This window comes from Carcharodon carcharias, chromosome 8, assembly GCF_017639515.1.
Source record: "Carcharodon carcharias isolate sCarCar2 chromosome 8, sCarCar2.pri, whole genome shotgun sequence".
Lineage (NCBI taxonomy): Eukaryota > Metazoa > Chordata > Chondrichthyes > Lamniformes > Lamnidae > Carcharodon > Carcharodon carcharias.
In genome coordinates, this window is record NC_054474.1 from 60211858 (window position 1) to 60236880 (window position 25023).

The following is a 25023-nucleotide window of genomic DNA, read 5'->3' on the forward strand; positions in this document are numbered from 1 at the left end:
TGAATGTTATTCTCTGATGCACTATTACTGTTAAACTCTCCTGTCCCACCTGGCTTGTCTTTACCCAAATCACTACACAGTTCTATTGCCCTGACTTGTGGGAATAGTAACATGGTGGTAATATTACTGGACTAATAATCAAGAGGCCCAAAGGAATGCTGTAGAGACACAAGTTTAAATCCCACCACTGCAGCTGGTAGAATGTAAATTCAAATAATTAATAAATCTGAAATGTAAAAAAAAAAGCTAGTCTCTGAAATGGTGACTATTAAACTACCAAATTATCATAAACATCCACCTGGGTCACTAATGTCCTGTAGGGAAGGAAATCTACATTTCTTACCCGGTCTGGCCTACATGTGACTCCAGATCCATAGAAACGTGGTTGACTCCTAACTGCCCTAAGCAATGGCCGAGAAAGCCACACCGTAGCCCACCTGGACTGCAGGGGTTCAAGAAGGTGGATCACCACGACCACCTCAAGGGCAATTTGGGATGCACAACAAATGCTGGCCTTGCCAGCAATGCACTCATCCCCTGAACAATTTTTTAAAAAACTTTTCTCTTTCAATTTCTGAATCTCCTTTCAGTTAATCCCTCCACTCTTTTGGTTTAAAGCCCTATCCACAGCCTGAATTATACAAGTCGCCCGAATGCTGATCCGAGCCCGGTTTAAGTGGAGGCAATCACAGTCTAACATCATCCTCTTTCCCCAGAAATGGTGCCGTTGTCCCATAAATCAAAACCCCTTCTTCCCATGCCACTCCATGAGCCATGCATTTAATTCTCGAATCTGCTTGACCCTGTGCCAATCAGTGCATGGCTCGTAACACTCCAGAGATCCTTAACTTGGAGTTCTGAATTTTAACTTGGAAGCTGGGGTCTGTAATTTGAAATGTTGCTAATGGTACTAAGGAAATTTTTTATCTGTTAATATTTTTATCAATATCTGCAGAAAATTCTCATTTTGTGACGGTACAATTTATTTATTGGGCTAAATGGAGTATTTTTGTATTTTTTTATGGTTCATACTGGAGGGGGTTGTGAATGGTCAATATATATAACCAGTCACATTTGTCTGCTGCTAAAGGTTACTTGGTTCTAAATTTCACAAGATGCATTTCCTTACATTTTTAATCTGACCATTACTCTTTCAGGGGTCCCCCCCCCCCCCCACCCCCCCACTCCTTCTTTACTTCCCTCCTCCCACGGGATAGAGTTCCATGGATTATAGTCATCTTCCAGTATTCAATCCAAGTTGCCAGTAATTATGTGTGAGCTGAGACATATTGGCCTAGGTCTTCCAGTCAATGGCAATGCTGGATGCATTGCCACTACCTGCAAAGTTTTCTCGACCTGACGATACTGTCCATTTCTTGTGATCCTGGCTGAAGCAGAAATAGACAGTGCAGTGCTTCCAGGGTAAGTTCAGCTAGTGTAGTAGAGTCAGGAGAAGGAGAGGACATACCTCTTTTTTTAACGGTAATAGCTGCCATATTCAGGTAAGTTTTTAAGTTTTTTTATTGGGTGTGGATGATTGGGGAATCTGTTGGGATGCTCAGTTGTGTTAAACTGCACAACATTTCCTGGTTACAGGAATATCCTGTGAATCTGGCCCAAGTCTCCATCCTAAACTTGGGGTCGGAGACATTTGCGTCGGATCCTGGGCAACATGGAATCAACCCATCGGAAGTTTAAACTTCCCAGTCAATTTCCACAAATGTCTGTGTCAGGACTTTTGTAGCGTCCGATCTCGCATCTCACAATTGGTATACCATCTCGAATGATCACGTGACTGGAAGATTTGTGCCATTATTACCCTCAACTAAAATTTACACTTTCAGCAGGAGTTGCTGGTTAGTGATCAAGAATTGACTTCCCTGGTTTATTTCCCCTTCCCTGACCAAGCCAGCTGTAATCTTCCTACTGTTATTCTGGCTGACATCAGCTAACTCAGCACAGATCAGGGTTCAAACCTGGAGCATTGCTGACCTGTTTTGCATCAGCTAATCACTGATAAATTCGCTGAGTTGCTGAAGAAACCTACTGTAACTTTCTTCTGGTGTTTGTTGTAAGGTCAGGTAATTATTCCAAACCAGTGCACAATTTGTGGCCAACATTGTTCTCTGCAAAACTAAAAGAAAACCCTGCTCTTGCTCAATTTTAGCATTTACTTTGGAGGTGCTGCTAAATTTGTCAAAAGAACAAATCTCCAATATCAGAGCATTTGAAACAATACACTAACCAGTCTGCAACTAAGTTATAAACACAAGAAATGTTCCATTCTAACCCTTGGACCATGCTGAATTAATTCATATCAGCAGAATAGCAACAGGCTGTTGTAAATGGCTCCTGTGCTTCAGAGAGAAGGGGTAGGAAATTAGCTAATTCTTGTTCTTGGCTGTTATCTGATGATTCCTGCTGGGGAAGATGTGTGTGGATCTTGGATGAAGACAGATCAGATTCAACACAATGAAGTCTCCATGGTCAAAGAACCATGTCAAAATGCCAACACATGCTTCACAAGAGAGACTGGGCCTGATTGTGGCATTAAATTTCACCCACGAACGGTGCAGAGCAGTAAATGGCATATAAGCTACATATTTGGAAAACCATCCTTCAGTGGCTTCAGGAAATGCAGGATGAATAAGAGTTTAATGTAAAGAAAACCCTACTGTATCAGTTTCCCACTCCAGTAACTCATTTACAATGTGCTTTCTATCATAGAATGTGTTTTAAATGGAAGTGCTTCTAAAACCTGAAAGTCTAGGCTTCCCACTGACATTAAAGGCTGCATGTGGTACAGTGGACATTAAAATTCTCACAGCCAGCTTCACTGCTAAATGTTTCTCATACCCAGCATTTTTTATAATCCCTTGTTTTGTGTGGATCACCCTATTGTTTCTGTACTTGCTTTGATGTTAAGCACTTCCTGCACATGTCTTCATGAATAGTAGTTATTTAGTCTAAGTATCTTTGCCAACTGAAGAAGAATGAATGGATTTTAAATGCCTTTGAATTGTACTTTCTGGTTGCTGTAATAAAATTTATTGCACACTAATGTCCTAATTAGCACAGGAAAAGTAGTCTTGATTCTTTAGTTTTTGAATTGTTGCTTCGTTAGAACATTCTATTGCACTTATCTCTATTAATGTTAGACTTTTCTAATGAATTACTGATGTTCTTGCTCAGTTGTACTTTACTGCTTGATTACCTGCCCCGATGGTTACAGGAGAGAATCAGAAATGTTTTGCTTTTGTGATAGCTTTAACTTTTCCAGGAACACAAACTGCCAAAAGAATTATTTTATTTGTAATGAGTAAAACAATTGGAAGGTAAATTTAATGAATTTTAAGGAGAATATGGTTCACAAACCATTGTCTCCAGTCCCCACCACAAACTCCATTCACTCGCTATCTATTCCAACCCTCTGATAAATGCAAAATACTGCAGGTGCCGGAAATCTGAAACAAAAACAAAAAATGCTGGAAAAACTCAGCAGGTCTAGCAGCATCTGCGGAGAGAGAAACAGCGTTAACGTTTCGAGTCCATATGACCCTTCTACAGAGCTCATACGTACTCAAAACGTTAACTCTGTTTCTCTCTCCACAGATGCTGCTAGATATGCTGAGTCTTTCCAGCATTTTCTGTTTTGTTTAACTCCATCCCTCTCTCTGGCAAACCGTTTGCAGCATTGGTGTCATATTTGACCCTGAGTTAAGTTTCCCACTATGTATATGTGCCAGCACTAAGACTGTTTATTTAAAACTTCCTAATATTGCCTGATTCTGCCATACAGTAACTCACCTGCTGAAACCCTTATTCACACCTTTGTTACCTCTAGACTGGATTTTTTCAATGCTGTTTTCCCACCTTTCATCCTCCATAAACCTTAGCTCATCCAAAGCTCTACTATCCATATAAGACCATAAGATGTAGGAGCAGAAGTAGGCCATTCAGCCCATTGAGATGGCTCAGTGAGATCATGGCTGATCTGATAATCCTCAACTCCACTTTCCTGCCTTTTCCCTATAACCCTTGATTCCCTTACTGATTAAAATGTCTATCTCAGCCTTGAAGATACTTAATGATCCAGCCCTCTGCAGTAAAGAGTTCCACAGATTCACTCCCCTCAGAAGAAATTCCTTTTCATCTCCATTTTAAATGGGCACCCCCTTACTCTGAGATTATGCCCTCTGGTCCTAGACTCTCCCACAAGGGGAAGCAACCTCTCAGCATCTACCCTGTCAAACCCCCTAATGTTTCAATAAGGTCGCCTCTTATTCTTTTAAACTCCAATGAGTATAGGCCCAACCTACTCAACCTCTCCTCATAAGAAAATCCCTCCATACCTGGGATCAACCCAGTGAACCTCCGCTGGACTGCCTCCAATCCCAGTATATCTTTCCTTAGCTAAGGGGACCAAAACTGTTCACAGTATTCTAGGTAGTTTCTAACTAGTGTAAATGAGAAGTGTAGTTTGCAGTCCTAAGTCGCAACAAATCCCATTCATTCATCCATCCCTCCTATGCTCGCTGACCTACATTGGTCCCTGATTAAGCAACACCTAAATTTTTTAAAATTCTCATCCCTCCATGACTTTGATTTTCCCTATCTCAGCAAACTCCACAAAGTATCTTTGCACCAATTCTGGCCTCTTGCAGATCCCTGATTCTAATTGCTCCGCCATGGGTGTCCATGCCTTGTGTTCTCAAGCCCCTAAGTTCTGGAAGTCCTTCCTTAAACCTCTCAATCTCTCCTTTTAACTTTAAATATGACTCTTTTGACTAAGCTTTTTGTCACCTGCCCTAAAATGTGACTTTGTCAAATTTTATTTGATAATATTCCTGTAAAGCGCCTTGGGGTGTTTAACAATGCAATATAGATGCAAGTTATTGTCTAAAACAGGTGTACATCAGTTTCAGAGCAGTGGCACAGGAGAGTCTGCTCTGAGGAAATGTAAATTGAATTAGCCAATCTTTGTCTCTAAAGAGGTTTTTTGGCATTGGGTGTTTATTTTCTGACCGTCCATAGTAAAGTGGGGGAATCTTGCCCTCTGTTTGAGAAGCACATGCCAATTTGTTTTTATCCCATCTGTCTTAGCTGCCACTGATTAACTAAACCATTGGGAGCTGCATTAAATAATCTTGCAGATATGTATTCAGAGCCTCCCTAAGAGAATTACGGTGGGTGGTGGTGTGATTATGGTTTTCTACACTTGCATTTTTCACTCTTAATTGTGGAAATATTGCTAAAATGGTGTATTCACAACTTCATTCAACTGTGAGAAGAGGCTGCTGTGATTTAAAAGTTCTATGGCATTAGGCCCAGTGCCACCTCAGTTTCAAATAGGAAAGCTTGCTGGTTGGTAGCTTTGGGACAGTCTGTGTAGGAAACTGGAAGAGTCCAGTGTCGTGAAAGTTATGTTTGTATTCTGATAGTGAAATCAATTTGTCTTGTTGTCTAGCAATTCTTTAAAAGATGTGAAGGCAAATTATGCACATGTATCTTTTGAATTATTGCATTTATAGACAACGTTGAATTTTTATATGGTACTGAGACCTAGAACCGATGTGGAAAATAGTTAATTCCATCTGTTGTTTGAAGGTTGGCCATTGTGAAAGGGAGAAAAAGATATTTGTGCAACCCCCTCTTTCCCATTGGCACAAAATTCCCTATTAATTTGTGTTCTAATCAAACTTTTTTAACCACATGATACCACACTGTGCATGTGCATAAAATGAAAGGCACTCTACAGGTTATACTGGAATAAAGTTTTTTCAATTTTCGCTCTTTTTTTGTTCAAATATCTTTGAAAATAAAGCAAATGAGTTTTATATGAGAGTGAGTGAGAAGCAATCTGTTGATACAGATGGGGGTGAGAGAACTGAAACTCCTGTCCCCTGTCCTTACTGTAATCAGTGTGCTTTTTGACCAGGAAGGAGTGTGTATTTCCTAACCAAAGTGTATGATCAATTTGAATAAACAGCAACAAGCTTTCATGGGTTTAAATAGAGCTTATTCACAAGTTTGACCTGAAAATCTAACACTGTTGAATGATACCCGCTTAGACCACACCTGGATTACTGTGAGCAATTTTGGGCACCACATCTCAGGATGGATATATTGGCCTTCAATGGGGTGCAGCATAAATTTACTAGAATGATATATGGACCTGAAACATAAATCAACCAGGAAATATTAAACAATCTAGGGTTGTTTTCCCTAAAATTTAGAAGTTAAAGGCGTGATTTGAAAGGGTTACTGAAAGGAACAGAGGGTAGATTTCTACTAGCTGGTAACTCTTGGACTAGGAGAGATGGTCAAAAAATGAGAGCCAGACCTTTCAGGAGTGAAATTAGGAAACACTTCTTCACACAAGGGTGGTAGCAGTTTGGAACACTTCTGCAAATGGCAATTGATGGTAGATCAATTGTTAGCTTTAAAACTGAGATTGGTTAACAAAAATTTCAGAGATATTAAGGAAATGGAGCAAAGGGGGGTTATGTGGGTTTACCTTTATCTTCTTGAATGGTGGAATAGGCTTGAGGGGCTAAATAGTATACTCCTGTTCCTATAAATATAGATTTCCCATTATGTTTGTATACAGAATCCTATTATGCATATATGAGAAGTTTCATGCATTATATTTGTAAGGTGTGTATCTATATTTATTAGTTTGGGTTGTGGTTCAGTATATAGTATATTCACTTATGTTATAGAATTCATAATATACAGAAGATCCCATGTTCTAAAGCTATCACTGCCAGGACAGTCATAGGGTTGCTACATTTAGTTTCAGCTCCCTGCTTTCTGGTTAGTAAGGGGAAAATCAAATGGGATTCTTGTTCCTAATTGTTATTCAGTGATCTCTACATGTGGGTTTTTTTGTGTGAGATCTGGATTGACATAATGTGCATTGATAAAATAGCCTGCCAGAATGTACTAGACTTGCACATGATGTGCTAGATAGATTACAGCAGTCATGGAGTCATTATTTTCAGATGAGGTGAGAGGAGGAGCAAATTAGCAAAAATAAATTTGAGTTACATTTTTGGATATTAATTTATTTTTCTAAATTCTCTATTGGCAAGTTTATTATTACGTAGGCATAAATGGGCTTTGAAAGGGTCAATTGACTGGGTAAAACCTAAAAGAGTCTAACCAGATTGGGCTCTTGGCTCAATATGTTCTATTGTACAAAATGAATGTTGTGCAAGCCAATGTTATCACCAATTCGCCTAGCATCAGAAGTGATTATTTTATTAAAACTTGTGAAAGTAGGACATTTCAAAAATAAATATTGAGGTGATCTGTTGATTTTCAAATACAGAATGCCAGATTGCTTAAGTGGAAATGAGTACAGGAAATCACTTGTAAATATTATCAATGCTTGTTTAAAGTTTTGTATGTTTATCAGGGTAAATGCTGGTATTCAGAGATATAAATTCTCTTCCTCTACTACTGGCATGAAGCAAGTTATTTGTGTAATTGTTTATTTTGAATATAATGTACAGGTTATTGTTTTTAACCAATTTGCAGTTTCAAAAAAGTAGGCAATATGTGATCTATTATATATTTATGTATATTATTGGCTGTAGACTGCAGGAAACAACAGTCATTGTTAGCTGTGTAAAAAAAAAAACTGTTAAAATGGATAAAAAAGTGAAGCTGAACTTTTTATTTGGTGATGCTCCTTCCATTTGCAAAATTTACACTATCCTGTTGACTACTACCGTTTTCCTCCTTGCTGTCTTTGGAGAAATTGTAAATGTGTCTGTCAGACCACACAAAAAAAATGTATTTAATAATTATAGGAACAACCTTTTTTACTTGAGGTTTTGCCCAAGCTAGAACTGACTGGACTATGGAAGGTTTTATTGTGAAAATTAATTGAGCTTAAGGTATAAATTTGGGTCCATTCATTGAAACTCTTGCCTCAGATGAGTCTTCTGCAAGTTCAAGGGCAACCATTAATACAATTTTCTCCTGTTCTTTCAAGCTATTTTGTGCTTTAATTCAATTTATTGGATTTTTAAAAATGTAAATAATACAGTAAATGAGAATTTTGTGGCTTAAGAAAAATTGAATGAATATATAATTGAAATATGAACTAATTTGAATTAAACTATTTTGAATTAAAGTGAGTGGGTTGTAATTGCAGATATAACGTAGTTTCTTAAACTCTTACCTTGAATTGATATTTTTTACCCAGATTGAAGCAGGCTGTAAATTATACTTATATATTTTTGTACATAACTGCTCTCCAGCCAATTGTAAGTGGCATTGCCGGGCCTCCTTTGGGCAAGAAGTCACACGCCTGTTTTTTGTTCTTAATTCCCTTCCCAGACAGCTAACTCTGACAGCTACTGTGAAATGCAATCTTGCTAACATTTAGGTAAAATACAAAATCTTGTTGAACTCATATCACCAATACTTGGCACCTCAAAACATCAATTATTTTCCAATCTTGAAATCCTAGCAACAGCGTTACCATTCCATATTTGACACTATTGACCTGAAAATAAATGTTGAGCTGTTGCAGTGTGGGTGAGTGTACACCAACAACTTGCATTTGCATAGCTCATTAACGTAATTAAATCACCCAATGTGATTTGTTGATAGGTGAATGAACTGATCTGGCAGTAGGAGAATTAAGAGTTAACCAAAAGCAAAGTCAAAAAGATGAGGATTTCAGGACCAGAAGAGAAAATAGGGAGGTAGTCCAGAGAGTTGGATCTAGATAGAAAACTTGGCTACCAAGCATGGAACATGGTGAAGTGGAAATGCATAGACTTCAATTGGAGGACAACAGGATCTGGACTAGGACGTAGGACTGGAGGAGACGGCCAATTATACAAGACCAATTACAAGCAAGCACAAGGATCTTAAACCCTTAACTGTCATGTTTTATCATTTCGGGCACATTAGTTTTCACTTGAAATTTAAGTACAGGTGAATTTTTAATCTCAGCCTCATGGTCAGCCAAAAGCTAATAAAAGGCGGAAAATGGCATTAATTGGAGATTGAGTTTCCCATCCTGCATTCTACTACATCTCTGTTCTGGAGCAGTTTGTCAAAGGCCTAAAGCAGGCTGCCTGACTACTGTCTTGGTTGAGGAATAGCTTGCCGATGTACAATAGAGAGATTTTGGGGCGTGCACTGCAAAATGATGTGAAAGGAAGTAATCACCTTTATCAGATACTTAACATCTCCCCCACTACAAATTATGTAACGCCAGTAGTTACAGAATCTTATGGCTTCTCTTGGCTCTTCCCTGGTCCTTCTCTCCTGTGTTATCTCCTACTGGTCACCCAGTCATGTAATTTTTATTTCAGCCCTCAAGTACATTTTCATCCTCTAATCCTAATCTGAATATATAAAATCATAAGTAGAAGCAGGAGTAGGTCAAATGGCCCTTCAAGCCTGCTTCAATATTCTATAAAGATCATAGCTGATCTTCAACCTCAACTCCATTTTCTGCCAATTCTCCAAATCCCTTGATTCCCTAAGAATCAAAAATCTAACAATATTAGTCTTGAATATACTCAATGATTGGAATTCACAACCCAGAGGGCTCAGTGTACAAAGGTTCAAAATGCTAAGTAAAGAAATTTCTTATCTCAGTCCTAAATGACTAATCCTTTATTCTGAAACCATTTCCCCTTGTTCTAGATCCTCTAACCTGAGGAATCAGCCTTTCAGCATCTACCCTACCAAACCTTCCCAGAATCTTGTGTGTTTTAGTGAGATTGCCTCTCATTCCTCTAAACCATGCAGTTGACTGCATCTTTAATCATGGGCTCTAGCTTTAAGTGTCAGTGCATGGGTTTCCTGGACTTCCAGGAACTCACCTGAATTGACAGGCTGGAAGGCTTTTAAATACAGAGATAGGACAGTTACTTGTTGCCATCCGCGAAAGGCCTTTGTTCTGTGAGCTGCTTTAGAGGTGAATTCTGAGACCTTGGTGGTCATTTCAGCAACCTTGGAGTATTTTGACTTTGATCTGCCCTTCTCAACTGCCGGCTTTAAGATCAGCATGGGTGAATCTTCTGCGGCTGTACCTTGGACTGCAGATGAAGAACAAGAGAAGCAACACTAGCAAGGTCAGCAGCAGCCTTCTCCTCAATCATCTGTTATTCCACAGAGCAGAGGGATGAACACAGCTTGAGCTTGCATGAGGTGATACCCCCAGCCCAGGATATACAGGCAGAGGATTAGCTATCTGGACATGACTGAACATCAATGTCTCAGTCAGTTAGGGGATTGCAACTGGTCATTGCTAACATTTGCAACCTCCAGGAAGAAAACCCCCTTCCAAGGGGACCGTGTGGACACAGTGACGGTCAAAGTCATAACAGATTTAAATTTTTTTGCCTTTGCTGGTTACATTTGTAGAACATGCTCTGCACTAGGGCATGTCTCAGGTGATGGATATCTTTTTGCCAGAGCCACCATTTATGTCTACTTAGTTATTGATGAGGCCAGCCAAATAAGAGCGCCCTCAGCCTTGCTGCTCTGGTGAGATTCCTCCAGGTTTGAAGAGTCCTAGATCCCACATGTGGCAATCAAGATACCCTCAGATCAACCAGCAGTTTTCATCAATCAAAAGGGATTCCACTCCATTTAATGTCTAGCTGGTATGTAACCACCAGGCCAGCCTCTGCAAGATATCCAAGGAGCTGCCATGGTGCTTTCATTCTACACTAGTCAAGTTTCCTACAGTTAGTCAACCATACCTCCCCAGAGTTAGCAGCTGGCTCCTTGAAGATGAGGGCTGTCCTCTAAGGACGTGGCAGATGACACCTGTAAGGAGCTCCACCAATGACACCCAAAGATGCAACAGAAGCTGCATGAGCATAAGAATGGTCATTGACAAAACTATTGGGGTGCTTAAGATATGATTCGGGTATCTGGATAGATCTGGGGGGTCCCCTTCAGTATGTACCAGCTAGGTTGCGCACAGTGATAGCAGTGTGCTTGAAATGCACAACATAGCACAGCGGAGAGGACTGGAGCCGCAGGAGGAGGAAACTAATGACCGCTCAGCATCTTCAGAGGAAGTGCAGGCTACCCCACTGCATCCCTCCCCTTCCATTTTATTTATCTTTTCAAAATGCCAAGTCCCCTAGAATATTTAATTTCCAACCATGCAACCAGTCTCTTGTGCTACTAATTTGTCTATCTTGTTATAAATGCTTTGCGTATTCGGTGAAGCACCTTTAACTTATACCATTGTTCCCTGATTTGACTTTAATCATTGCATGATTACTGTTAGGCTCTTTGTTTCTTCCTGTCATCAGCTTATCTTATCCTTGCCCAAATTGTGACACTGTTCTATGGCCTTGAATTTTTTCTTTAGTGATGGGCAACAGAAGGGATATTTATAAAACTTATCTACAGGCAATCCCCCTTGATTAAGTCCACCCACTCTCTGGACCTTTCTTAGCATTGTCTCCTTATGAACAGAAACCCAGCTGCCCAGTGGTCCTCTCTTGCCAACCTTTCCGCTCACTGAAAACTACTTGTGGCAAACTTTTTCCCACCACTACACTCTTGGACTCTCCCAGTAGATCAACAATCATTGACCCATGTCCACTGTCCATTCATACACATAAACAAGCAAGGCTTTTGCCATTTAAGACCTTATTGTCGATGATTGCATTTGACATCCTGGCTTTTATTAAATGTGAGTTTATGGGTGCCTTTGCCTCTTACTAAACCTTCCTGCCAGGCTACAATTTCCACCACCAGTTTGCGCTCTCCCTTTACCAGACTGGCACAATGACATTGTGGGTCGTCTTGCCAAATCACACCTTAAACTTTTCCCCCTGCTCCATTGGCACTTTGTTCCTTCCACTGCCCCTCACTACGCCAGCTTGTTCCATCCATCTCATCTCTCCTTTAAAATCCACATTATCTACTGATCCCCATCTACCCACCTGAGTTCCTCCCTAAGATATCTTGCTCCCTACGTTTCTTCAGCCTTTGCATCTTTTTCTTAATTTCAATCTCCATCTCAGTATTTTCCTGTCTTATGAACTCTCCTGAGTTCACGGCCTTCATGTCCTCAAGATCTCTTGCAATTCAAAACATTCCTACCAGCATTAATGATGCACCCGTGGCTTCTCACAAGGCCATCTCCAACCACCTCCTTATATCCCTCACATCTGCATCCCTGAAATTGTGTCTAACCCCACTTCCTTCTGTGTCCAATTCTAGAAAGAACTCTTCTCCCAAGTTATTTATAACACTACTTCCAAATTTTAATCTGCTTTGCCTTTGGTCCTCCATACTTCTCTGCTGATCCAGTCATCTACTCTACCTGGAATGTCCTTGTCACCAGAAAATAGTTTGCTCTCTTCTATCTTGGTTATTCCTGCTGGTGCAGTCCACTCTTTGCTCCTTCATGTACACGGTAAGGGCATCTGACACACAATGAACTATTCATCACCCGATCTGGCTAGATCACATTGGGCAGCATCAGGTCTCACCTTCCCGTATCTGTCTTAGATGAGTCTCAATTTCCTCCAGGAAATATTTGAAAGACTGAAGCCATCATCTTTAATCCCTGCCACAAACTCCAAACCCATCACACCGCTTTCCATCTGTATCTCTGCTACCTTCTCCCAAACTCTCTAGTTTGTTCGAGTTCCTGCTGCTTGTGCACTGTCTCTCCCCCCTCCCCCCACAAACTTACTATTGCCTCACACTTGGCAGGAATGCCTTCAACCCTATGCTCTGGAATTCCCTCCCTAAACTTCTCTGCCCCTTCAGTACCCCTTCCTCTTCTGAAACCTTCCTTAAAACTCATCCATTTGATCACCATATATCTCATTTGGTTTGTCGTCCTTTTTGATTGCATTTATTGACCTTTTCCATATTAAAGCTGCATATAAACATCTGGACAGTGAAGTTGTAATTCTGATTACATAATGTATCATATAATGGTAACATTTTTCATGCATTATAATTTTTAAATCCACTGACAACCACTTTAATTCCAAAATGGGATTATAAAGCAGCTGGAAGCAAACATGCTGTTCTCTTCACCCTTTGGCTGGGTGCTTTTCCCAGTATAAATAGCCCAATTTCCACTATCCACAGTGAGGGCAGAGACTCAGATTGTCAGGGTGGAGTAGTTTGTTGCTGAATCTGGTCAATGTCTCCTTCAAATACATTGTGGTTGTTAACATGAACAGAACTAACTCAACATTTAAAACAATTGTAAACTGAGTTTGAAAGAAGCAGAACTTTGGATGCTGTCATTTCCAGAAATAAAGATTACATGTTCTCTTTTGGTACCAGGTCTTGTGGTCTAGATATCTAAAGATTTTGCCCCACTTTCGCGCAGTTAACTCTTTCACTGCTTCTATTGCTATAAGCCTGGTGTCATTGTATCATAGCATGTTGATCCCTGGTAGACCCTTCCGGTGCCCTCCAATGAGGCCAAGGAGTATAGTAGATAATGGTCGTGCTCTGAAGTCCACTAAAAGCAAACTCTCTAATGTGAAAGCGTCTACAGATATACAGCAATGCGAGTTCCCTCGCTGGACATGCACACACGGCGATGTAATCCTGTCAGTGTAGGTTGTATGTATTGTTGCACGAAGCAACAAAATGTGACCTGCGTCATGCATGTCACTCCGGGCCAGCTGAGTTTATTTTCATTTTGAAGAGTCTGTTTACGATAGTTCACTTCCGCCGTTGTACCCCCGGCCTTTTAAAGGAGTAAGGGGTGGGGGAGAGCAAAAATCGATACAAAGTAAGCGAGTGTTTGTGGTAACGTTAACAAACTCCTTCAGTTGTCTCATTGACTGACTGACTGACAAACAAGTGACTCTTCGATGCATATATACTGGATTATTTTTTTGCTTGGATACATTCCTCTGTAACAGTTTTAGCAAGCTGGAGTTGATGTATGATAGCCTGCTATCTGCAGTCTCTCTCTCTCTCCTCTTGCCTGGGATCTGGGCTCAGCTGTCAATCAGCAGCGTTGTTTGTCGTAGCCAGTTTCAGTGCGAGCAGTCCAGTGAAAGCTACATGTCGGGGGTAAAGCGAAGCTCTGCCAGCCGTTCCAGCCCATGTCATCCGGAGCATTCTCCAGCAGCAGCCGCTCGCTGGCTCTGCTAACCACTCCATGCAGGAATTGAGAGTCCGCCTGGCAAAGAGGGATCTGTCAGAGAACCGCATTGGTGAAAATCCAGCACGATTACTTACCTATTTATGTTTGGTGACGCCCCTGGACGGTTCCATTTTGAGCCTTGGAGGACCAGCAGGGAAAAAAAACCGAGAGAAAGAAAGAGAGCTCTTAGATAATAGGAAAGCACTGAACATGTAGTGAGAGGTGGAGGAGGATGAAGTGGGCAAGATCAGCGATTAAAGTGATGTCAGTTTAAAAGCCTAAATCAGGTATACGAGAATGCTTTTAAAGGCTTTTGCACAATGTTGCGCATATTTCGAATAGCAATATTTGGGCGTATGTTTGCATTGAACGAAGGTTGCACCAAGCCAGCTTTGCTCCGATTGCAAACGAATCTCCAGCCTCAGCTGGCTTTTGTTTGTGCTTTTTTTACCGCGAGCTGCCGTCAGATCACAGCCCCCGCCTTGTTTTTGTTGGTGCTGCCTTATATTTTTATTTCCTTATTTTCCCCCCTTTCTTTCCAGTGGTTGCTCGGGCTACACGGCGACTTAGTGCGTCGGTTTATTTTTTTGTGTGTTGTATTTATCGGGATTATTGCATGGTCAGTGCTGGGATTCGTTTGCATTTCTGTAGGATCATGTTTAGGCCTGAATTGTAACTGTACATTTTTGGCTGCATTGGGAGGAATGCAAAGGCTCTGGGCCTTCTAGCTTTTTGATGTACAGTAATTACAGATGAGCAAGAGTGACGGATTTTAGTGACCCAACAAAGCTTTAGCGCACTGTTTGGCCATTTATTTATTTATTTTCTAGGGAGGGTGTGTTTCCTCATCCACCAGCATATGTAATTAATGTAAAATTTTAATTTAAAAAACTATTTGTGTAACTTAATTAGTGATATTAAAAATACAAAGCATTGAGAGATATCAAGGTATGCAATAGGCTTTGCAGTGAGAATCTTTCTGTGGCCTTCAGCTTTTCACTGCTGCTGTTTGGATTCGGTGGGTTTCAGAAACTTTTAACAGCACAGATGGAAAGCAGGATCCTCCTTTTCCATTGGCAGTTTTAGCCTGGATTGTTGCCTTTATTGTCTACGTTGTAAACTCAAGATTGTATCCTTCAATCTGGCTCAAAATCTGCAAAACTTCATTCTGCTCTGAAAACATGCTATGTCTTAAATGCTGGCCTTTTTAAAAAAGAATGAAATAATTAGTTCTATTTTTTTAAAGAACTCTGCATGTTTTGTTATCTTAACAGTTTAACATGGATAATATTATGTGTATTACTTATGCCCCAGAGAACACTTTCCTCTCGAATGAGAAGCATTTCATGTGTGACCACGTTTAGATTATGATTTTGTGTAATCAAAATAAAATGAGTTTAAAATTCAGGCAATTTATACTTATACTGTATATGCGGTTCATTCTATTCAATATACAAAGAAACCCCATTCACTAACATCCTTCATATTCCACTTTTTTAAAAAAAAATGTCCTCAATATTCCGTCTCCTCATTCCTTTTATCTAACTACCTCATTGTGCATTGTAGTGTTGAAGTTGTAGTGTGAACTGGCCTCCTGTTCTGAGGTAAGCACAGAACTCTACCTTAGATGCATCTCTTGTTCTAGATCTCTTCTGTTTTGCTCTTTGGAGAAAGTGTGGGGTGGGGGAATGAGATATGAGAGACACTGTTTGGCACCAAGTACCTGGAGAAAGCACAGGGAAGTGCATTGGTCATGTAGCATCTTTGCAGGGAACACCTCTATTTACCTATTTTGCAGGATCTTATCACTTTCTATGACAAATTCTACTCTGCTTAGAAGTTTTGAGTTTAATCTGTGGCAAAGCTTTGTTGGATCTGCTTTTATTTCATATTTTTTGTGGACTGCTGACCTTTAGGAGTAAGACTGGATTGGTTTTAAAATTATCATAAGTATTTATTCATTTAGATGGAGAATCCTGTTTTGCAAGTAATGTAAGTTTGGTTTTACAACACTGAGAATGCTGAAGCTTTGTGGTGTGCAGTATAAATTATGGTCTGATGATTTGAAGCAAAGAATCTCTATGATAACTTTTATCATGATGTAGAGGTTGAAGGTATATGGCATTGCATGATCAATTGTCCTGTGAATTGCAAAAGTGGCAAGAGTAGCAATTTTTTAAAATAAAATGGACGATTGAGTAAGTCCAGCAACGAGTTATATAAACGTGAGCTTAACTCAGTTGGCAGTAGTCTCACCTCTGATTATGAAGGTTCATGGTCTCGGCCCCATTCTAGAATTTAAGCCCATAATCTAGGTTGGTAATTTAATGCAGGTCTGAAGGAGTGCTACATTGTCAAAGGTGTCATCTTTTTTGATGAGATGTGAAATTGGGGTTTTGTGTGCCTGTTCCAGTGATTCAATAGGACATACAAAATCCCATAGCATTTGAAGGAGAGTCAGGAATTTTCTTGGTGTCAACACCAGCATTTCTCCTTCAACCAGCACCAGCAGAACGGATTAATTGGTCATTCATTCAATTTGTTTTGTGCATGTTGGATGCTGTTTGTCGATATAACAAGTAACTGAAGCTCAAAAACAAATTTGTTACGGAGTGCTTTGAGATGTAGGTGCTGTTTAAATGCAGGTTTTCTGTAATTGCACAATTTGTGCATGAAAAACAACAAATCACTCCCTTGAAACTCACCATAAGCTATCTATTCTCTATACCTGGTGAACTTGATATATTTTTGGTGCAGCAAAAGTTTGTCCCATGGCTAAACTTGCTGGTGATAATTTTCACAATGACTCTTAAAAATGACAGCACACTTGTGTTCAATGATCACTTAAAACTCCATACTGCATATTCCACTCCAGATGCCTCTTAAACACAATCTATATGTCTGATCTGTTATTTGTACGATAAACACAACCACCACAGTGCATTCTGCTTTTATTTTACATGTATGCTCTCTTCATTTAATCCATTTGCCACGTGCCATAGTGTTTGAGAAATGTCTCTTTTTGTACTTGTTAAATAAAACCAATAGTCCGTCATTACTAGTACAGAAAGCATTATTTCCATCATTGCAACAGTGCTTGGGTTAAAAAATACAGTCCCTACTCACCATTCGGAAGTGTAGTTTCTAGACTCCATCATCTGCTGTGAATTTGTAGGGAGTTATCTAAACAATTCTGTACAGGCGATGGAGTCAGGATTTTGTCAAGTAAGCATTTGTCAGCAGTAAAAACCTTTTCCCATAAATTTGATCTATTTAATCTTTGAATAACAGCAAAGGCGCTTTATAATCTTCATTAGCAGTTCGGTATACATGGAATTCCTAGCTCAGAGGCACAAATCCACAGGGGAAACAAGACAGTATAGCTGGGCTACCAAAGCTATAACTTAAAATCTTAGCTGTTCACGCTGGTGTTTGGGGCAGTTTAGTACACTTGCAAACATTGTTCAAAAAGTATCTCCCTCCTGTTGGTATATGTTTTATCTGTTGTCTATACTCGGTCTGGTTTTGCGCTTGCTAATCCACTGCTAAATGCACTGTTCCTGCTTTTGGAGACCCAGTGTTGTTTGCAAGCTGTGTCACTGCTGCAACTATATAAATAATGTGTCTGTTGGTATTCTTAAGTATTACACTGGAAAAATTCAACTTCACAGATTTTGGATTTAAGCATGCATTTCCCAGTTATAATTCAATGCTTTTGCTTTGGTTTTATGTTGACAATATGTGACATACTATATAAGTAAATATTTATCTACATGTTTTAGACTCTGCAATTCATAAAATTTAAACACTAAACAACTTTAAAAACCATCAAAAACTATTTTCTCAATTGAGCATTAAAGGTTGTATAGTTGGTTCACATTATTATATTTTGACAGATTGGATTTTTTAAAAAGTTTTTGTGTCATTAACCTTTGATTTAATGGTAATGCATGCTATAGACTACACACTCCAAATTGTGAGTCTATTCCTTTTTCCTCTCTCCAGGTGCATCAATTGGTTTATTTATTTGTATTGTAAGGGTTGGTTTTGTGGTGGAAGCCTGAGCAGTTAATATTTGAAACTGAAGGATAAAGTGTTTTTTTTTTTAGCTGTTATTGTACATTTTTTTATCTTTCGAGTTTTCTTTATTATATTATTTTATTTTATTCAAGTCTTCAAATGTTTGCAAAACACACTTGACATATTAAATGGTCCAGCATCTTCATGTGCATGTTAGAATAGAGTAACAGCCAATCATTGAAGGGGGTGTTTCCATTGCTGTACTGAGAAATTAAACAATCACCATTTGTTCCTTTTACTTCTTAAAAATCTTATTTTTGTCTTCCCCTTCCATGGGCTGAAGTGTCCCATGTCCAATGTCAATGCTTTCGTTGTGATGTTTCCTTGCTGCTGTTGTTTACGGAGAAACTTACAACCATTACCACTCTTAAAGTGCAAACCATGCAAGAAAGAGGCCAGTGAATAGTGTCACCTCGGAGGTCGCATGACACTTGATCAGAGAATCCACAGCTGGTTGGGGGAACAGAAGCGATTGAAATCCTCAAATTGCATGTCTGAAACCTTTGCACATTTTAGATGGAGTCCTGGGAGTTATTGGGAGTCCTGGGCAGTCAAGATTCTTAAGTGATGTTTTCATCTGGAGCAGTGTATTTTGTATGCATTTGTGGGAGGGTGGGCTGGATATTTGCCACCAAAATACTTTTTTTATCAGAATATTCTTTTGCACTTGGTTTTGCTTCACTTCCATTTGTGGTGCAACAATTTTTGCTAAAATTGATACTGGCAGACAAGTTTTACAAATTTGGCTCAAAAATTTGGTCATAATTTGCTGTAGCAAGGCAGCTAACTGAGTCTGCCATTAGTTAAACTTGCCCATGCACGTTTAGATTTTTTTTTTGTGTAGCAACTTGCTGAAAGTCATGCAGGAAGCAGAGCATCTGGGACCTGAGTAAACAGGGCAAGCAAACTGTAACTCAACCAATCAGATTGAAGCACTGTGAAATGTAATAGTGCAAGGACTGAAGGAAGTGTCAGTTAGAATGGGTGAAATCTATGTCAAATCAGGTGCAGAAGAACTAAAGAGAGGATAAACCAATTGTATTAAGAGAGAGGAAAAATTGGCAAGTTAATCTTTATTGCAAGGGGACCAGGATACAACAACGAGAAAGTCTTGCTACAATTGTATCAGCAAGCAATTAGAAGGCAAACAACATGTTGGCCATTACTGTAAGGGGACTGGAGTATAAGAATAAGGAAGTTTGCTACAATTGTATAGGCATTGGTGAGGCCATACTGGGAATACTGCGTGCAGCTTTGGTCTCTACATATAAGGAAGGATATACTTGCCTTTGGGTGCAGTACAGCAAAGTTTCACTTTGTTGGTGCAAAAGCAAAATACTGCAGATGCTAGAAATCTGAAATCAAAACAGAAAATGCTAGAAACACTCAGCAGGTCAGGCAGCATCTGTGGAGAGAAACAGAAGTAACGTTTCAGGTCAATGTCCTGATGCCGCCTGACCTGCTGAGTGTTTCCTGCATTTTCTGGTTTCACTATATTGGTTCCTGAGATGAGAGAGTTGTCCTATGATGACAGGCTGAGTAGATTGGGTCTATACTCATTGGGTTTAGAAGAATGAGAGGTGATCACATTGAACCATTCAAGATTCTGAAGGGGCTAGACAAGATTGATGCTAACAGGTTGTTTTCCCTTATTGGAGAATATTGAACACGGAGGCACAGTCTCAAGGAGAGAAATTTCTTCATTCAGACGTTTGTGAATCTTTGGAATCCTCTATCCTAGAGGGTTGTGGATGCTCCATCAGTAAATTTTTGATCTCTGACGAAATAGAAGGATATGGGGAGTGGAAGGGAAAGTGAAGTGAGGGTAGAAGATGATTGGATTGAATGACAGACCAGGCTCATGGGACCAGATTGTCTACTGCTGCTGCTATTACTTACAGTAATTAATACTTACTACATCATTAAAAGAATGCGTAGAGTGAAATGAACAAAACTATCTGTGGCGAGTTTGGTTTGTATGTACTGCACAAATGCAGTAACTTCATTCTGTTCAATGCATTTTACTAGTGAGGCAGAGAGTGAGTTCCTGTTTTTACGAAGCTAACAGTAGAGCAGTACAACTTGGACAACAACTTTTGGATTTCTGCATTTCACCACTGCAATGTTTGAGAATAAATAACAGCAAGTATTTTTTTAATTCATTCATGGGATATGGATGTCACTAGCTAGGCCAGCATTTATTGCCCATCCCTGTATGCTCTTGAGAAGGTGGTGGTGAGCTGCCTTGTTGAACCGCTGCAGTCCATGTGGTGTAGGTACACCCATAGTGCTGTTAGGGAGAGAGTTCCAGGATTTTGACCCAGCGACAAGTGAAGTGCCATTAGCTTTGTTTTTACTTTGACAGCAAGTTATAACCCTTTAAGCTTTTCTTTGATCTAAACATTCCACCTGAAAAGGATGTTCAAATTAATATTTGCATGGAATGATTAAGTCTAAAATTATTGCAGCACAGGACTAGGACATGGGGCTTCTGATCATGAACATACTATCTAGTGTTTCAGCAGATGGAACAGAAATCTGACAGCAGATGTAATCCACTCTGCTCCTGCATGACTTTTAGTGACTGGTTTAATTGACCAGGGGTTTGGAAGCAAGTAGCCCATCCTGCATGTAGCTGGTGGATCAGGGGACTTCAGAGAAGAGGGGAGAAAATAATTTATAAAATGGGTAGAAATCAAAAGATTTTAGCCTTTTTATTTTAAAGTGCTGAAAACTACTTGAAGCTCAGAGCTGGCATGAATCCATAAAGAATGGCATATACAGGTTTGAGTAACTGAAGTATTGTTTAGACACTTAATTGTACATTTCGGTATATCATGAATTGACGTATGCCCTCAGTTCTAACAAGTGCAAAGAGCTCATGGATTTCTTTATCACCAAGTTGGAGATCATCCAATCAGCTGCCTCTAATGCTTGCACTCCTTCCACTTTTACCCTTACTCCCCTTTCCCCAGACCTGAAACCATACCTGTGTATCATTTTCTCCAGTCTTGCTGTCTACCTTTCTCAAAGTCATCTCATCTATAGACCCACCTTCTGCTCCTTAACTCCATTTCCTGTCCCTTGACCCTGTTTCCACTTGACGCTTGACCACCCAGTTTTCTGTCTTAGTTCCCCTGCTGTCTAGTACAATGAATATTCTTCTTGTTGGATACTGTCCCTCTCCCCTTGAAAAAAACCACCCTGAACTGCTTTGTCCTTGCACATATATTGCTGTCCTGCCAAACCTGCCTTGTCCACAGTTCACCAATTTTTACCCTTCAAATTTTTCCTGCAATTTTCTGTTTGAATCCCTCAAGTCAAGTTTCCACAACACTAAAATAATTGTGATCAAAGTGATTAAATGAATTCTTTCTGACTGTGTGCATTATCCCTTTTGCCCATTCTTAATCTCTCTCTGTCTAGTTTTTGACATAGCCAACCAAACTATCCTCCCCAATATCTCTCCTCTGTCATCCAGGGCAGTAGGACTGCTCTCACTAAGTTATTCGATTGTAGCCAAAACATATCAACCAATAAATTGTCTTGCAACCTACCCGCCATCAGCTGCAACGTTAGCATCCAATATGACCCTATATCGTCTCCATCATAAAGACTGCCTATTTCCACTTCAAAGCACCAACTTCTGCCCCTGCCATAGTCTATCTGCTACAGAAATCATTATCCACACTTTTGTCACTTCCAGATTTGACCATTCCATTGTTCTCCCGGACAGCTTCCCATCTTCCATAAATCTCAGTTCATCCAAAATTCTGCTGTCTGCATCCTCTTTTGTAAAACGTTCCACCTAGCCATCAGCCCTGCATGTTGCTAACCTATATTGTCTCCTTCAAATTTAAAATTCTCATCCTCATGTTTAAATCCCTCCATCGCCTTGACCTTCCTATTTCAGCAAAAAGCTCCAAAACTGTAACTGCAACTTATCAAACTCTCCTTTCTTCTCAGCCGGCCTTCTGGTGCTTCTCGTTATTCCACACCCACTCTTCCCCATCTTTCCCCCTTCCCCCCAATTTCAGCTATCTAGGCCCTAAACGCTGGAATTTCCTCCCAAAATCCCTCAAACCTCTCCATTCCTTTTAAGATTCCTTTTTAAAGCCCATGTCTTTGAAGCTTTTGGTCGTCCATCCTAATATAATCATCTTTGGCTTGGCATCCACTTTTATCTATATGTCTCTGTGAAGCACATTGAAATATTTTCTACATTGTCAGAGCTACAAAGAAAGAAATTACACTTACATTGCCACTTCCTCTCGACAGAATGTACCAAAGTGCTTTACAGCTAATTCGGGTTTTTTTTGGAAGTAAAGTCAATGTTGTAAGGAAAATCTGCCAATTTGAGCATGTCAAGGTCCCATATACTGTACTGAGATAAATGACAGATCATCTGTTTCGGCGACATTGGCTAAGAGATAACTATTGGCTGGGACACCAGCAGAACTTCACTGCTCCTCTTTGAATGGTGCCATGGATATTTTGTATCCACCTTAGAGCAGTTGAGCCACAGCTTAACATCTCATCCAAAGGATGACACCTCTGACAGTGCAGCACTCCTTCAGTGTGAACCTGGATTATCTCCTCAAATCTCTGGAGTGGGGTTTTAATCTCACTCAGCACTCTCAGTTCAATCAGAATGATAGCTATTAATGAGTCAGAGCTGAGATCTTGGTTATTGCTGTGGATATGTGCATAGGTCAGCAATTAACATAACAGATGAATGTATTATAACATTTAGTTGATGAAAAGGTAAATCAACTAATCTTATTATCAAGTAACCACATTTTTAAAAATGTATTTTCTAATTCTTATTAGTGGGGCAAGGATAACAAAACAGCCAAGGGTTATGGGAGAATGGTAAATAATGGATACTCAGTAATTGTTCAGTATCCATTTAACCAGCAAGTGTTTCTATATTTCTAGTAGTATAATCTTGCTCTATATTGAATTAATCTGTTTAAGCAATAGAATATATAATAAAAAATCAGGTATGTGTTTATTAATGGTAACATAATTACAAATATATCAATTACAGATATGGGTTTTGGTAGTTTATTCATGTGAATTTAATAATCTAACTAGGCCTTTTTCATCCTGTGTGAAGATATTTCATTGTTAAATTTATTAGAAATATTGACATTTTTGCAAACTTTTAACCACAGCTTTTTTTCTGAATTACTTTTGTAATTATTGCACTTTTGTCATTATTGTAATTAATAAAGATTTAGAGGGCTGTAGATTTGAGGATATTGCAGTGAAAGAAAGTTTTATCTTTTCACAAGATAAAACATGAAAATCTCTGCAGCTCAGAGAAGCAGATGTACACCTATTGTAATGGTTTGAATAAGCTGCAGTTTGTCATCCTATACATAAGAGCTGTGGAGCAAGTGTATACAATAAATACCGTTTACATTACAGTTGATATCAAATATGTAGCTAATGCTATAATTTTGCAGTATACTTTATTTACATGAATTGTCAGTCTTTGGCTGTGCACCCATTCATGAACTAGTACCTATTTATATGGCTCTGCATTTTTCCAATTTCTTATTTACATATTAATGGTCCTCTTTGCTGTGTTTCTAATGTGTACCTGTACCTTCTAGGGCCAATAAGTATTGTGTTAATGCAGTGCTGTATTCCTCTGAATTTATTTGAATGCATGTACATTTACAATTGTTGTGTTGTTTTTTGTTGTTTGTTTTGTATTTGGAACAAGAGCCCAGAACCACATCCAGTTAATATTTGGTTCACGGCCAATGCAGTCAAAGAGATATATTTAGTTAACAGTTGGTAAAGTCAAAGGGTTAGATTAGGTATTTTGGTAGTCTTAGGTGCAAGTATAAAAAGAGGTTCTGTTCAAATCCATGTGCAAATTTGTTAATTTACATTTGTGGAATATGTCTTTATTCTTGTATACAGTGCTGTGTACAGTTACTGTGAAGCTGTGCAATCAATTTAATGTAATGTTACAAACTTTTATAACTCAAAAACCAATTACAAGTCAAAGCTGACTTAATCTGAATGTGCTAATCAATTATTCTCCACTAGATATTTATTTAACATCTGATATTTTCACTAATTTAATCAAAAGCTGCAGATCCAAGAAATGGAATAAATTCATTCCTGCTTTTAGATAAATCTCTATGATTTTACAAAAAATAAATCTTCTCCAGCCTCCCCTGGGGCTGGGAAAGTAAAATTGCAAGGCTTTTTGATCAGTGTCCATAGCATTGCCCATAATCCTGACCAACCACTTCTGCTTTTAACAAATAATCTACTGATATTTTTAACTGTTGTAGACCTTCTCTGGGCAACATTGTAAATGATTTTCAAATGTATGGAGTAATGTATTAGCTACAGTAATGCACTATTGTACTCTGAATGCAGAGACACCAACTAGGCCGTTTCTTCTGATGTCTCATTTGACCTTCCTCAAGGGAATGAGAATGCAGAGGAAATGGGGGCAGGTGAGGAGTTTTTGTTCCACCTCATATTCAGTCGAGAAAAGATCATCAATGATATCCATGGACTGGGCAATTGGTACTTTGGTGTCATGACTTGGTACAACAGTGTTTATTTTTCATTTATGGTCCGAGGAAATGGATAGCCTTGAAAAAGATGATGTTGTGGATAGTTTGTCTCTGATCTGTAGTGGTTTTAATGAGCTTGTCCAGTGCAGATGTGTCATTCACCAAGAAGGTCCCAGATTTGCTTCCCAGCCTGAGTCACAACCTCAAATGGAAGGTTGATAAGAGTGCCACAATTAGGATTAACTAACTCCTGCTTGCAGCTGAGTGCAC

General features: G+C 39.4%; 1 protein-coding gene across 4 annotated transcripts in view; it reads left to right on the forward strand.

Moving 5' to 3' along the window:
- rnf44 (ring finger protein 44) overlaps positions 1-25023 on the forward strand; it is a 127929-nt gene that overhangs the window by 30056 nt on the left and 72850 nt on the right. Inside the window, exon 1 of one of the 4 annotated variants that reach the window (XM_041193336.1) lies at positions 13472-14412. The exons of the other annotated variants lie outside the window; for them this stretch is intronic. The gene's annotated coding sequence lies outside the window, so the exon portion shown is untranslated. Of the gene's footprint in view, positions 1-13471; positions 14413-25023 lie in introns of those variants that run through there. 4 annotated transcript variants of the gene reach the window in all.